This window comes from Hyperolius riggenbachi, chromosome 1, assembly GCF_040937935.1.
Source record: "Hyperolius riggenbachi isolate aHypRig1 chromosome 1, aHypRig1.pri, whole genome shotgun sequence".
Classification (NCBI taxonomy): Eukaryota; Metazoa; Chordata; class Amphibia; order Anura; family Hyperoliidae; genus Hyperolius; species Hyperolius riggenbachi.
Genome location: NC_090646.1, coordinates 114,525,295 through 114,541,193, shown reverse-complemented (window position 1 = coordinate 114,541,193; position 15,899 = coordinate 114,525,295).

Genomic DNA, 15,899 nt, shown 5'->3' with positions numbered 1-15,899 from the left:
AGGGGGCGGCACAAAGAAAGGAGCAAGAGGAGGATCCTATAGGATTTATAAAGATGGAAGCCACTAGTGAACAGGAGGTACTGATTCTGAGGAAGACAATAGTTATTGTCGAAACATGTCAATCAAAGTCAGTCTGTAGGGGCGCCCCATTGACTGCTGAAGTACCGAGCACTAGGAGGTTTGACTGACATCTGAAGTTGATGCTAAAAAATCTGCTGTTTATTTCAACTCTTGCAATCCAGGAAGCGCTGTGGAACGCATCCAATCCAGGAAGCGCCGTGGAACGCAAAACAGCAAGGTGAAAACCCGGAGCTTAACACAAAATAGAGCGGACCAATACGCAGCTCCATACCACTGGGAAAAGACGTGACGTCACCGCGCAGGAGCGCTCTGAGTTGTATGACTGGAGAGTCCGGCGAGTTCCCGCGAGACTATAGGAGAACTCGGCCGGTGACACCGTCCAGTACCTACGTGGAGCCACGGAGATCAAAGCGTAGCTCGCCGCTACCCAGGTCGGGAGTTCAAAACGAACTAAGCATCAGGAATACCACAGTGTCAGGTGACATCAACCCTTTTTTTTTCAAAACCCACCAAACAGTATATATAGTGCATATTTGTGGACAACAATTTGTTTGGGACATAAACATATACAGGGAAAGCTGATAACAGCCATGGAACTGTGGGATTGATTAGAGATACTCTTTCAGTCTTTTAGTATTTTTAAAGAAAAACCCTGCGGAGTCTCTAAGTATATATGTAATTTACACATTTTTTAATGGACACCATATGACTCCCATGCATGTGTGGATACAGTGTGATTGAGGGTAATGCATGTGCATTATGCATGTAATTTTGACTTTTATAATAAAATATTGATCCATTTATTATCGATTAATTCTCCATCCATATTATTCAGCACCTGCGCACCCATAATTAGGATTTGAAAGTAGTGTTTTTTAAGGTGGGAGGAGGGGGATACCCACCTCATCTGGGAAGCAGCAGGTGGGCAGTATCAGGATCTTTTTAGCTTTATTCAGGCAGCACCATCTAACTTTTGTTGTGTCTATTAATGATATGTGCAATTCTATCGGATAATACATTATATGTCATCACACAAGGAATCCTTTCTGACATCCCCAATCTAATTTCACCCCGTTTCCCACCCATTTGGCCTCTAGATCTAAATTTGAAATTATCCTTCAAACAGAATGAAGGATATTTCCTCGCCAGGAATTTATATTTTATCTCATCCAGGCTTTTCTCTCTCAACACCGGATCACCTACTATTCTAGCTATACGCTTAAATTGACCCTTAGGTATGTTATACACAGTATGTGACGGGTGAAAGGATTCAAAATGGAGGATAGAATTTCTGTCCGTTTCTTTGACATACTAGTCAGTCATCAACCTACCCCCTTTCTTCATAACCACAGTATCTAAAAAGCTAACACTCTGTTGGTCAGCATGGACAGTGAGTTGTATGCAAGGGCATTTGTCATGTAGTTCCAGAACAAAAATGTCAAGGGTCGAACGTGACCCCCCCCCCCCCCCCCCCCCAAATCAAAAAAATGTCATCAATATACCGTTTCCATGTTAAGGCAAATTTACAAAATAACTGACTAGAGAACACAAAAGCCTCTTCATACAAACCCAGTATATAAGCTACTTGATTCCATATTTTCTAATATTGCGATTTTTCTCGACAGGATTTTAAGACCTATGGTGATAAACCTGGACTACTACCTTAAAGATACGCAGCAGTTCCTAGAAGTCATTTCGGGGATTGGTGAGGTGGACGAGCACTCTCTGTTGGTCACCACGGACGTGTGTAGCTTATATACTGCCATACCCCATGAAGGGGGATTGGAGGCGGTAGAATTATATTTGATGTTATATTCTGATTTTGATAAGGGACAAAGGGACTTGCGGTTGTTTGAGTTAACTTTGAGAACAATTATTTTCTCTTTGAATCTACTTTTTACATGCAGTGACGTGGGACTGCGATGGGCTCGAACGTGGCCCCCTCCTATGCGAACCTTTTTATGGGTTTGTATGAAGAGGCTTTTGTGTTCTCTAGTCAGTTATTTTGTAAATTTGCCTTAACATGGAAACGGTATATTGATGACATTTTTTTGATTTGGGGGGGTCACGTTCGAGCCTTGACGTTTTTGTTCTGGAACTACATGACAAATGCCCTTGCATGCAACTCACTGTCCATGCTGACCAACAGAGTGTTAGCTTTTTAGATACTTTGGTTATGAAGAAAGGGGGTAGGTTGATGACTGACTTGTATGTCAAAGAAACGGACAGAAATTCTATCCTCCATTTTGAATCCTTTCACCCGCCACATACTGTGTATAACATACCTAAGGGTCAATTTAAGCGTATAGCTAGAATAGTAGGTGATCCGGTGTTGAGAGAGAAACGCCTGGATGAGATGAAATATAAATTCCTGGCGAGGAAATATCCTTCATTCTGTTTGAAGGATAATTTCAAATTTAGATCTAGAGGCCATATGGGTGGGAAACGGGGTGAAATTAGATTGGGGATGTCAGAAAGGATTCCTTGTGTGATGACATATAATGTATTATCCGATAGAATTGCACATATCATTAATAGACATTGGCCGATTTTGAGACAGGGTCTTCCAACAGTAAAAGAATTCCATGATTATCCTCTCTTTTCCTATAAAAGAGCTCCATCACTAAGGGATAAACCGGAGAGAAATGACTTGGGCCACTAAGGGATAAACCGGAGAGAAATGACTTGGGCCCTATGGAAGAGATAGTTATCAAAATAAATGGTAATTATCCATGCTTAAATTGCCATCTGTATAGCTATATGGTCAAGGGGGATATCTTTACCCACCCCAGCCGAGGGACTAAGTATAAAATCAAGGGGTTGTATAATTGCGACTCCCGATTTGTCATTTATTTACTAAAATGTCCCTGTGGTCTGGGATATGTGGGGAAGATGACCCAACCCTTGAAGGACCGTATGGCTTCCCACAAATCGAGCATCAGGAACAGAAATAGGGATTTAGCTGTATTTGACCATTTTTATAAGCAAAATCATTCTCTGTCACAATTGCGTGTCCAGGTGATTGAAGGGATACCACATCCAAGGAGGGGGGGGGGGGAGATAGACATAGATTGTTAGCTTTACGAGAGTTTTACTGGATTAATAAGCTGGAGACCTGTGAACCTAAGGGCCTCAATAGGGATTACGATTTGACTGCTGTTATTTGATAATATACATTGTTTTATTCCCTTCCCAGTAGGGGCCATTGTGTGCCGGGACAAGGTGGTGGATTTGATATGTAGGGATTATTATTATTTATATACGTGTATGTTTTGTGTCTCCACCTCCTCTGCCCATCTAACAATATTTATACTTAAGCCTCCTGTAGAATTTCGTTACATTGTCCAGTCTGTGGGGGGCACTTCGAACTGTTTACGTTTCCACATGGCTAATTTAAATGTAGGCGGTGCTTTAGGGTACACGCTGCTGAATGATGCGTCATTTGGTCCGCTTAGATTGCGGAAGCTGCCGGCTACGCCGCGATTGGTTGATGGTAAGCGTGTGACGCGGACTTCCATGGTCACGCGCTTCCTATATGTTGCACTGGGATGCGCCCTGCCTTTGGTGCGGACGCTGTCGGCCGCGCTGTTATTGGTTGATGGGAGCACGTAACGCGGATCTCCGTGGTCACGTGCTCCTAAGACAACGGAGAGCGGACGTTGCCGGCTGAGATGCCTTTGGCTCAGATGCTGCCTTGACGTCTGGCGGACGCGGTCGGCAGCCATTTTATTGGCTAGGAGGTTTGTTCCCCCATTGGCCAACGTTCTTTGCAGTGTGTAGCTTGATCACGGCCATTTGTTCTTTTTGGCCACTATTAGTGGTGTTTAGTATTCAAGCTAGAGTGGTGGTGGAGCATTTTGGAGGACCCTCATTGATTGGACAAAGTCCTACTGCGGACGCAGTAGGCATTGCTGTTATTGGATACAATGATCCGGTTTATAACTTTGCTTTTGCACATGTGATTATACATGTGAGGCATTATGGTGAGTATCCTGACACAGGTTGAGTATGTATATACTTGTATTAGGGGGCTTTTTGTTTGCCTATTAAGTTATTATATAAAAAACATTCTATGTAGCCAGATTAGAGATCTGATTGGCTTCTGGGATATATGAATATGTATGTATGTTAATTTTGCAGTCTTCTATGTGGTCCTCTATGGGGCTTTAAAAGAGTTGCTATATCGATTTGAAAACATTGTGGGCTGATCATGATTTGAGAAAGGACCTGTTACAGCCCAAAACGCCTGTGCGTCATCACTTTGCACAGACCCACTGATGGACTTTTTACAATTATGTATTATGTTTTAAAGAGCTATAAATAAAGATACATTTTGGATGGTGCGGATCATATGGAGTACTTTGCGGTTTACCTGTGACTCCAGGGGCGATTACAGCACATCCTATTTTTTACCATTGGTGCAGTGGCATTTACAACTATATGCTTGTGTCTCTCTTATGCCGGGGACCTGTCTTGCATGGATAGCCTCGTCAGGATTCCACAGTGGTTATTTGGAACACGCTGCAGTGGGCGTGTAAACGTTTTTCTGCGCTCGGCCAGTACGAGCCTGAATCCCCGGCTATGAATTATTCCCCGGCTATGAGTGTAATAGGAGATAAAAACAGCTAGCAAGGCTGATATGCAAAGGCTGTGTTTGAAATCTTTATTGCAACACGTTTCCCAGGTGAGCACCCCTGCTTTAACAAGCATAAATGAATCATTTATGAAGCAGGGGTGCTCCCCTGGGTTCTCCTTTTTCTCCTTTCTGTCTCCATAAAGAGAACCCAAGGCATCACAAAGTTAAAAAAGTAAATATTTACCTAAGAAAAAGGAGGCCTTCAAAAACTTCCAGAGGATCCTCCAGTCCCTTGCCACTCACCGAAATGCTCCTTAACATTGATGCCCCAAAGGCTCTGTCTCCAAATGTTTTGAGGTGGACTCTGGAGGTAACCAAGTTATTAGATCCTTTTGATCTAAGATTGGGTGGTGGTGATGCCGTTTCAACAAGTCCTTCAGGTATCGAGGGCAGATGTTGCAAGCATTTGAATTTCAATAAGCCAATCTTAAGTAGAATTCCCCATTTTATCAGTGGAGTGAGCAAAGGGTTGGTGTTATGTGGCAATGGCGGGGTTGGCTAGTTAACAGCCTTGTGGCAGCATTCTGTACTAATTGCACACGGTGCAGGTCTTTGTTTGGAAGGCCTGTGTAGAGAACATTGCAGTAGTCCAGCTTTCATGTGACGAAGACATGAACTAGAGTTGGAAGATCTGTTAGAGGTATAAGATGTTTAATCCTTGCAGTATTCCTTTGATGAAAGAAGCAATGATTGTAAAGGTTCAAGCACACACTAAACTCGTCCAAAGTGGCCATTAAAGACCATCTCTGCCAAGAATCTAATGTGTGTATGGCAGCTCCCCACCCTACCCAACGCATGGGTGAGAGATACAGCCTGCCTGATCACCTCGGCTGAACACTTTCTACTCCCTTGCTCTCCCTTTCTACCCCTCCTGCTTTATTGTGTACCTCTTGTCATTCCTCCACCCCCTCCCATACTAACAGAACACGTGTTTGCACATAAGCCCAATCCTCACTAGCAGAGAAATTGACAAATATGCATGCAAATGCTCATCCAACACTGTTATATTAAATTAAATGCTACCTATATTACAAAAAAAAAAAAAAAGAATTACCTTGTATATGTATGCCGAGAGCAATACAAAAGCTTGGCAGATGAGCTTTTAGTCCTTGGGTTTGTGTAACGGACAAGGGGACATGATCTGTGCATGGAGAAAAAAAAAACTTTTGCCGTCTATTTAGAAATGGGTTCTTTACAATGAGAGTGGTTCAAATCTGGAACATCTTTCCTCAGGAAGTAGTTATGCCAAACTCTATATTTGCATTTAAAGAGGGCTTGGATACTTTCCTTGCATTGAAGGGCATCCACGGCTATAATTACAAGATAATTTCCTCGAGAGTTCATTCAGGGATTTATCTGACTTCCATTTGGAGTTGGGAAGTAATTTTTCCCCTTTAAGGCTCATTGGCCCAAGCCTTGTAAGGTTTTCACCTTCCTCTGGATCAACTGGGTTATGTGCAGTTTCAGGATGTTTTGTTTTGTTTTTCTGGTTGAACTAGGTGGACGGATGTCTTTTTCAGCCAAGCTATCTATGTAACTATGGATCCTTCATAGAAAATGCCATCCTTTATGTATGTGAAAAGATATAACAATGAAGCTTTGGCTTCCTGGGTAAAAGACATATGATACTCTTAGTTATGCAGGTGCTATAAACAGCATTTGCAGCTTGTAGATAAGGTGCAGAAAGTGATATCTCCTATGCTGCAGGACTGTACTGTTTTATGAGAACCCGTGATTGAGGCTTCTTACATATTATCACTGAAGTATTTATTCACGTAGCACTCATACTATTGTCCCTAGTGACTTGTATTGCTCTGAGCACTGAACCCTTTAATGTTCCTATTGTGTTAGAGGTATGTTTGCATACAGCAGTCATATAAATGTGTACTGGAGGGTTGAGCTACAGCCCTCAGAACTCCAGGACTCCTGGGAAGGACATATAGGTCCTTTGAGGCTTTCTGAAGTCACAAGAGACCTGCTGAGAGAGATCTGTGTGATCTTCTTCCATAGACTACCAAGCTAATTTAAACAGAACAGCAGGTTATCCTTCTCTGTAGCACACTGGGGAGCTTTGCTGAAATGCAGTATAGCAATTTATCTTTCTTAACTAAAAAGTTCTCTCCTACAGTGTTAAGTAAGCAGTTTTAAATTGGCCCCCTATTGCTTCAATAGTTTCACCTGAGACTACAATGCTGTAGGTCCTGGAGAGTGTGGTGCAACTAAGACAATAAAAGTATCTTTAAAATAACACCAAAAAGTAAAACTAGGGTGAAACAAAAAAAAATTACATAATACTGTGAAGCTATTGGTTTCAGTGAAGACGACGATCTAAACTATGTGCTGTAATAGAAATGTGGGGGATTGAACAATTGCACTGAAATGAAAGGACAATTAAAGATGAGTATCGGTTGAGCTTGGTTCCTGTTAGAAGGTTTGGGGTTAAAGAATAGGGTAAGGGGAGTAGAGGTGTACCGAACGGTTCGCCGGCGAACGGTTCCAGGCGAACATTGGGGGTTCGCGTTCGCCTGCGCCAGGCGAACTTTTCCGGAAGTTCGATTCGCCCCATAATGCACTATGAGGGTCAACTTTGACCCTCTGCATCACAGTCAGCAGGCACATTGTAGCCATTCAGGCTACAGTAAGCCCTGGAGCCCCACCCCCCCTTATATAAGGCAGCCTCCGGCGGCCATTACAGTCACTCGTGTGCCTGCTAGAGAGAGGAAAGGGACAGCTGCTGCAGACTTTTTCTCTTAGGGACAGATTAGTTAGGTTCTAGGCTGCTTTGCTTGTTCCTGACTGATTAATATTGCTTTTAAAGCACCCAGCAACAGCTCTTTTCAGAGCTCAACGTGTACATTTTTTTTTCTGACACTTTTGTTGCATGCACAGCCTTGCTAATTGATAGTGTGTGTGCCACTGCCAGCAGCCCAGCACATTCAGTGACTGACTGCCTGTGTGTGTGACAGGGAGCTGCACATTGTACTACCCAGTACTGCATATACCCCAGTACCTGTTGTGTTTACTTAACCCACCTCATCACTGCATATACCTAGCTTTGTGTTGAGTGAACCCAGCTCACTGCATCTAACTACCCAGTATCTGTTGTGTTTACTTAACCCACCTCATCACTGCATATACCTAGCGTTGTGTTGAGTAAACCCAGCTCACTGCATCTAAGTCTAACTACCTGTTGTGTTGAGTGAGAACCCACCTCACTGCATCTTAAGTACCTTTACTGTATACTGTTCAGTGAACCCAGCTCACTGCATCTAACTACCCAGTACCTGTTGTGTTTACTTAACCCACATCATCACTGCATATACCTAGCGTGGTGTTGAGTGAACCCAGCTCACTGCATCTAACTACCTGTTGTGTTGAGTGTGAACCCACCTGGCCACCTCACTGCATCTAACTACCTGTTGTGTTGAGTGAGAACCCACCTCACTGCATCTTAAGTACCTTTACTGTTGAGTGAACCCAGCTCACTGCATCTAACTACCTGTTGTGTTGAGTGAGAACCCACCTGGCCACCTCAATGCATCTAACTACCTGTTGTTTTGAGTGAGAACCCACCTCACTGCATCTTAAGTACCTTTACTGTTGAGTGAACCCAGCTCACTGCATCTAACTACCCAGTACCTGTTGTGTTTACTTAACCCACCTCATCACTGCATATACCTAGCCTTGTGTTGAGTAAACCCAGCTCACTGCATCTAATTACCTGTTGTGTTGAGTGTGAACCCACCTGGCCACCTCACTGCATCTAACTACCTGTTGTGTTGAGTGAGAACCCACCTCACTGCATCTTAAGTACCTTTACTGTTGAGTGAACCCAGCTCACTGCATCTAACTACCTGTTGTGTTGAGTGTGAACCCACCTGGCCACCTTACTGCATCTAACTACCTGTTGTGTTGAGTGAGAACCCACCTCACTGCATCTTAAGTACCTTTACTGTTGAGTGAACCCAGCTCACTGCATCTAACTACCTGTTGTGTTGAGTGTGAACCCACCTGGCCACCTCACTGCATCTAACTACCTGTTGTGTTGAGTGAGAACCCACCTCACTGCATCTTAAGTACCTTTACTGTTGAGTGAACCCAGCTAACTGCATCTAACTACCCAGTACCTGTTGTGTTTACTTAACCCACCTCATCACTGCATATACCTAGCCTTGTGTTGAGTGAACCCAGCTCACTGCATCTAATTACCTGTTGTGTTGAGTGTGAACCTACCTAGCCACCTCACTGCATCTAACTACCTGTTGTGTTGAGTGAGAACCCACCTCACTGCATCTTAAGTACCTTTACTGTTGAGTGAACCCAGCTCACTGCATCTAACTACCTGTTGTGTTGAGTGAGAACCCACCTCACTGCATATAGCTAGCATACCCCCGAGATGGACAAAATGGACAAACCAGGTAGAGGAAGAGGTAGAGGCAGACCCAGAGGAAGGCCACCAGGCACCGGCAGGTCTGTGGCTGTGCGAGGTGGTGTTGCTGTGATTTCATGCGGACCTGCCACAAAATACAGTGCTCAGAAGAAGGCACGTGCCATCACTTCCCAAAATCGTGAGGAGGTGATTGAGTATTTAACACAGAACACCTCATCTCCCGCAGCTACCAGCGCTACAACAAGCACCACATCCGCTGCATTTGACACTTCGCAGGAGTTATTTGGTGGTGGTGAAATCACTGATTCCCAGCCACTACTGCAACAACAACAAGAAGGCGCAGGTACACCACCTTATACGTCTGAGTTAGGTGGCGATAGTATGGACGTAACGTGTGTGGATGGGGATGATGGTGGACCACCTGAAGTTGGTGCACTTGAGGAGGTGTCTGAGGAAAGCGCAGCTGGCCAGGAGGATTATGATGACGATTATACGGATACCACATATGTTACCGGTAGAGGAGATGACCAGGGGGACAGTTCAGAGGAGGAGTCAGAGAGGAGTAGGAGGAGACGACTCCATGATAGAAGCAGAGGGAGCTCGTCCTCAGAAACAGCTGGGGGCAGTGTCCGGTGCCATGTATCGCCAGCTATGGCCAGGGAGCACACATGCCCTTCAACGTCAGCTGCTGCTGATGCCACCATAGCGCCATCACCCCAGGGGGCCTCAGCGGTTTGGAAATTTTTTCACGTGTGTGTCTCAGATCGGAGCAAAGCCATCTGTTGTCTCTGCCAGCAAAAATTGAGCCGTGGAAAGGCCAACTGTCACGTAGGGACAAGTGCTTTACGAAGGCACCTGGAGAGAAGGCACAAACAGCTATGGCAAGAACACCTGAGGAAAAGAAGCACCCCTCAAAAGACAAGCAGCGGAGAACAACCGTGGCAGCCGTCACAGGGGGCTTCTGCTGCTCCACGTTCCCATGGTATTGTTCGTGGCTGGGGGGGAGGAAGAATGGATACACTTTTAAACAATTTAAAAATACAACCATCTAAACTTTCAAACAATTTAAAAATACAACCATCTAAACTTTCAAACAATTTAAAAATACAACCATGTATCATTTTCAAAAAATTTAAAAAAAGGGCAAAAAAACTTGCCCTCCGTAAAACATTCTTGGCAAATGCTTTCGACTTGGTTTGTCTTCCGCTGGCTCAATGGTCCATCTGACCACAGATGCCTGGTCTGCAAAGCACGGTCAGGGCAGCTACAGCATGGGTCTCAGCAGGCTCCCACTTCGGGCCGCAATCCAACCTTCATTCCCCGCGGTGACAATGGCAGACTTGCCCTCCCTAACGGATTCCCGTTAAAGGATTTAAAGTTAATTCATTTCAAATACACAGCAGGGCCTCGAAAGTCCGCCTCCTGTATTGTTATTTTTGATCACTACCTCGGGGCGGGCGTGCATGCCTACCTGCTGCCCTCCTTGGATGTGTAGTGGTAGCCGTTTCTCAGGTTCCACACCGGATTCCATCCCTCATTTCCCGGCCATTACCCGGGGTCACAAATGACAGACTTGCCCGCCTCCATATGATTCTCGTGAAAGGAATGTGGTGTCATCTTTGCCCGCCATAACTGGTTCTCGTTAAAGGATTTAAAGTACATTCATTTCAAATACACAGCAGGGCCTCGAACGTCCGCCTCCTGTATTGTTATTTTTGGTCACTACCTCGGGGCGGGCGTGCATGCCTACCTGCTGCCCTCCTTGGATGTGTGGTGGTAGCTGTTTCTCAGGCTCCACACCGGATTCCATCCCTCATTCCCCGGCCATTACCCGGGGTCACAAATGACAGACTTGCCCGCCTCCATATGATTCTCGTGAAAGGAATGTGGTGTCATCTTTGCCCGCCATAACTGGTTCTCGTTAAAGGATTTAAAGTACATTCATTTCAAATACACAGCAGGGCCTCGAAAGTCCTCCTCCTGTATTGTTATTTTTGGTCACTACCTCGGGGCGGGCGGGCGTGCATGCCTGCCCGCTGCCCTCCTTGGATGTGTAGTGGTAGCCGTTGCTCAGGCTCCACACCGGATTCAAACCTCTCATTCCCCGGCCATTACCCGGGGTCACAATGGCAGACTTGCCCGCCTCCACAGGATTCTCATTGTAGCGGTACTGAACAAGTACACAGCAAGTAGAAAATGTAAATTAAAAACAAAACGTAAGCTTTTTAACAATGCCATGGAAAGTTGAGAAGGAAGTCACACATTACCTGACATCACTGAGTGAGGAAGAGCAATCACGCCATGTTGCGCAGTAGTCCAGCATGGCCGTCACTACACAAACAGCTGTTTGCGGTGCGTTACACAGTGAGTTTGGTGTGTCAGTGTGAAGCAGTACTCTAATTACACTCCCTGTTTGATGTATACACATGCAAGATGTTTGAAAGCACGTTAGGCCTGCAATTTAGCATTCAATGTGATTTCTGCCCTTAAAACGCTGCTTTGCGTCACATCCAGATTTTTCACCGGGACTTTTGGCATGTATCCCACTCCGCCATGCCCCCCTCCAGGTGTTAGACCCCTTGAAACATCTTTTCCATCACTTTTGTGGCCAGCATAATTTTTTCTATTTTTCAAAGTTCGCCTCCCCATTGAAGTCTATTGCGGTTCGCGAATTTTTCCGCGAACCGAACCTTCTGCGGAAGTTCGCGAACCCGGTTCGCGAACCGAAAATCGGAGGTTCGCGACATCTCTAAAGGGGACTTATCATTATAGCATACCTGAGGTGACGTGTGACATGGTGAAATAAATATAGTAAAAAAACAAATCTCTCACGGGTAAAAGGATGGTGCACTTCCTTAAAAATTCTCACAACAAAAGTCAATTACAACACAGATAGTTTTACACAGGCTGTGCTTTCCGCAGAGTTCCACAATGTAAAAGTGCACTAGAGCCTCCTCCCCCAAGAACAGTCCTCCGTACATATCGCTATATCCCAGCAATGGGTTCCTTAGATCACAGTGAGTGCCTCCACCACACTCCTTCAATGGGCAACTCACTGTTAGATGTGATGATTATATGGGTCTGCAGCGCTTTAGGGGGGGATCAATAGGCTCCCCCTCTGCCTATATGTGTATTTCCTGAACACCGCTTCACTCTCAATCTGGACTGCATGGACCAATAACCCCAGAAAATAATCCATATACTCGCATAGTGAAATGCCATATGAAAATGTGTTTAAAAATTACAGATGTACACTCATGTTAAAAAAAAAGTAAAACTAGAATGAGGTTACCAGGCTCTCCCCTGCTGGTGGGGCACCAGACTGGTTTCCATCATACGCTGCTATGCTAGGATGCCTCTGTCTAACTGCTACACGCTGTCACCAGTTAATACCATGTAGAAGTTCCTCCCTACATGTTTCATCACCTAGAGTGACTCCACAAATATACAGGTCCTTCTCAAAAAATTTGCATATTGTGATAAAGTTCATTATTTTCTGTAATGTACTGATAAACTTTAGACTTTCATATATTTTAGATTCATTACACACAACTGAAGTAGTTCAAGCCTTCTATTGTTTTAATATTGATGATTTTGGCATACAGCTCATGATAACCCAAAATTCCTATCTTAAAAAATTAGCATATCATGAAAAGGTTCTCTAAACGAGCTATTAACCTAATCATCTGAATCAACTAATTAACTCTAAACACCTGCAAAATATTCCTGAGGCTTTTAAAAACTCCCAGCCTGGTTCATTACTCAAAACCGCAATCATGGGTAAGACTGCCGACCTGACTGCTGTCCAGAAGGCCATCACTGACACCCTCAAGCAAGAGGGTAAGACACAGAAAGAAATTTCTCAACGAATAGGCTGTTCCCAGAGTGCTGTATCAAGGCACCTCAGTGGGAAGTCTGTGGGAAGGAAAAAGTGTGGCAGAAAACGCTGCACAATGAGAAGAGGTGACCGGACCCTGAGGAAGATTGTTAAAAAGGACTGATTCCAGACCTTGACAAGATTCCCAGTCCTTGCACAGGCTACACAGCACCACAGCATGATGAAACCACCACCATATTTTACTGTAGGTAGCAGGTGTTTTTCTTGAAATGTTGTGTTGTTCTTCCTCCACGAATAATGCCCCTTGTTATGCCCAAATAACTCAATTTTAGTTTCAGCAGGAAACAGCACCTTATTCCAAAATGAAGCTAGCTTGTCCAAATGTGCTTTAGCATACCTCAAGCGGTTCTGTTTGTGCTGTGGGCTGAGAAAAGGCTTCCTCTGCATATAGCATCTCCTTGTGAAAAGTGCGCCGAATGGTTGAGCGATGCACAGTGACTCCATCTGCAGCAAGATGATGTTGTAGGTCTTTGGTGAGATTTTTATTGGTCTGTCACTTCAAGCCTTAAAGAGACTCCGTAACAAAAATTGCATCCTGTTTTTTATCATCCTACAAGTTCCAAAAGCTATTCTAATGTGCTCTGGCTTACTGCAGCACGTTCTACTATCACCATCTCTGTAATAAATCAACTTATCTCTCTCTTGTCAGACTTGTCAGCCTGTGTCTGGAAGGCTGCCAAGTTCTTCAGTGTTGTGGTTCTGTGATGCATCTCCCCCTTCCAGGCCCCTCTCTGCACACTGCCTGTGTATTATTTAGATTAGGGCAGCTTCTCTGTTCTCTCTTATCTTTTACACGCTGGGTAAATCCTCCTCTGAGCTGGCTGGGCTTTCACATACTGAGGAATTACATACAGGCAGAGCTGTCTGCACTCTGCCGGAAGAAACAGCCTGACACTTCAGTGGAAGATAGCTGCAGGGGGAAAGAAACACACAAATGATCTCTTGGGATTCAAAAGGAAGGGTGTATACAGCCTGCTTGTGTATGGATGTATTTTCTATGTGTGGACATACTGTACATCAACCTACTTCCTGTTTTGGTGGCCATTTTGTTTGTTTATAAACAAACTTTTTAAAACTGTTTTTAACCACTTTTAATGCGGCGGGGAGCGGCGAAATAGTGACAGAGGGTAATAGGAGATGTCCCCTAACGCACTGGTATGTTTACTTTTGTGCGATTTTAACAATACAGATTCTCTTTAACTTGAACTGAGCCTGTAGTCTTCCATTTCCTCAATATGTTCCTAACTGTGGAAACAGACAGCTGAAATCTCTGAGACAGCTTTCTGTATCCTTCCCCTAAACCATGATCGTGAACAATCTTTGTCTTCAGGTCATTTGAGAGTTGTTTTGAGACCCCCATGTTGCTACTCTTCAGAGAAATTTAACAGAGGAGGGAAACTTACGATTGACCCCCTTAAATACTCTTTCTCATCATTGGATTCACCCGTGTATGTAGGTCAGGGGTCACTGAGCTTAACAAGCAAATTGGAGTTCCAATAATTAGTTCTAAAGGTTTTGGAATCAATAAAATGACAAAAGTGCCCACATTTATGCACCTGCCTAATTTTGATTAAACAATTATTGCACACTTTCTATAAATGCAATAAACTTCATTTCACTTCTCAAATATCACTGTGTGTGTCTCCTATACGATATATTTAACTAACATTTTTTATCGTAACAACCAACGATTTATACAGGAAAATCATGGCGATTAACAACGTTGCCCAAATTTTTGCATCCCACTGTACATCCTATCTCTCTGCAGAAGTTGCTGAAATGTGATTTATGCTGTGCTAACATGTGTTTACAAAGCAAGCTAGATATGACCATGCAGTTTTTAGGAGAAATAAAGAGTAAGGGATGAAATTGCATCAGGATTGGCTTCAGTCAGAGGCAGTAAAGATGGAACATGCCTGGAACAGTTTTCTCTTTATTTACTATGTAAAATTCACTCAAATCAAAATATTGACAGTACAATACATATGTTATGTAAGTAGAACACGCATGCATCTATTTATATATGTTTTTTTTTTCCTGGGATAATATGGCTGTCCCTGCTGCTTTAAAATAATGGCAAGAATCAAATCTTCCCATTATTGGTTCTTTAAATCTCCTCAGAGCAACGGAAGTGTGGGGGAGAATAAGTGCCTTTGTAGACACAGATATTGGGCTTGATCCAGAGCCAGAGCGAAATATTTATTGTCACTTCCACTTAAAGCTTCCCACACAGATATGAGCATATCAAAGATTCACTTTCTTTGCATTTGCCCTGCTTTGGCAAAAAGATAATCAGCCATAAAAACGCTGGTCTTATTTGCAGCCTATATTACTACACTATTAAATGAGAAATATATATTTTATACTTCTAATTCTTTTTCATTATAGTGCTTGTGAAAAAAGAATGTTTGAGATTCACTGCAAGAATGTTAGCAAATAAAGTCACTGCGGTATTTAATGCATATCCAGTTGAGTTTTTTCGCCTTTGTTTCTTATGTATTTTCAAAGCATTAATGATCGTTGCCTTTTTACTGATCACAAATCTAGAGCTCTCTTGGATAATGAATTCTTTAGTCTCCCACATGGATTGTTGATTGGATTGTGGCAATCCCTATGTGAGTTGTATTAATACACCTTGGAATTGCTTTGACTCATCTTCATAGAACTCTTTGCTGATAACCGAATGGAAACTCAGTTTTAAATAGTATAATTTATTAGATGACAGAATAAATTATACCTGAAAAATCTCAAGACAGTATACTCTGCCTCACATATAGATCTGAGCTGTTTTGAAAGCTTACATTTGTAATCTACTCAGTTCAAGGGAAATTGAAGTGAAAAAAAACAAACTATGATATAATTGCATGCATGGGCGTAACAATCACCCATGCGAC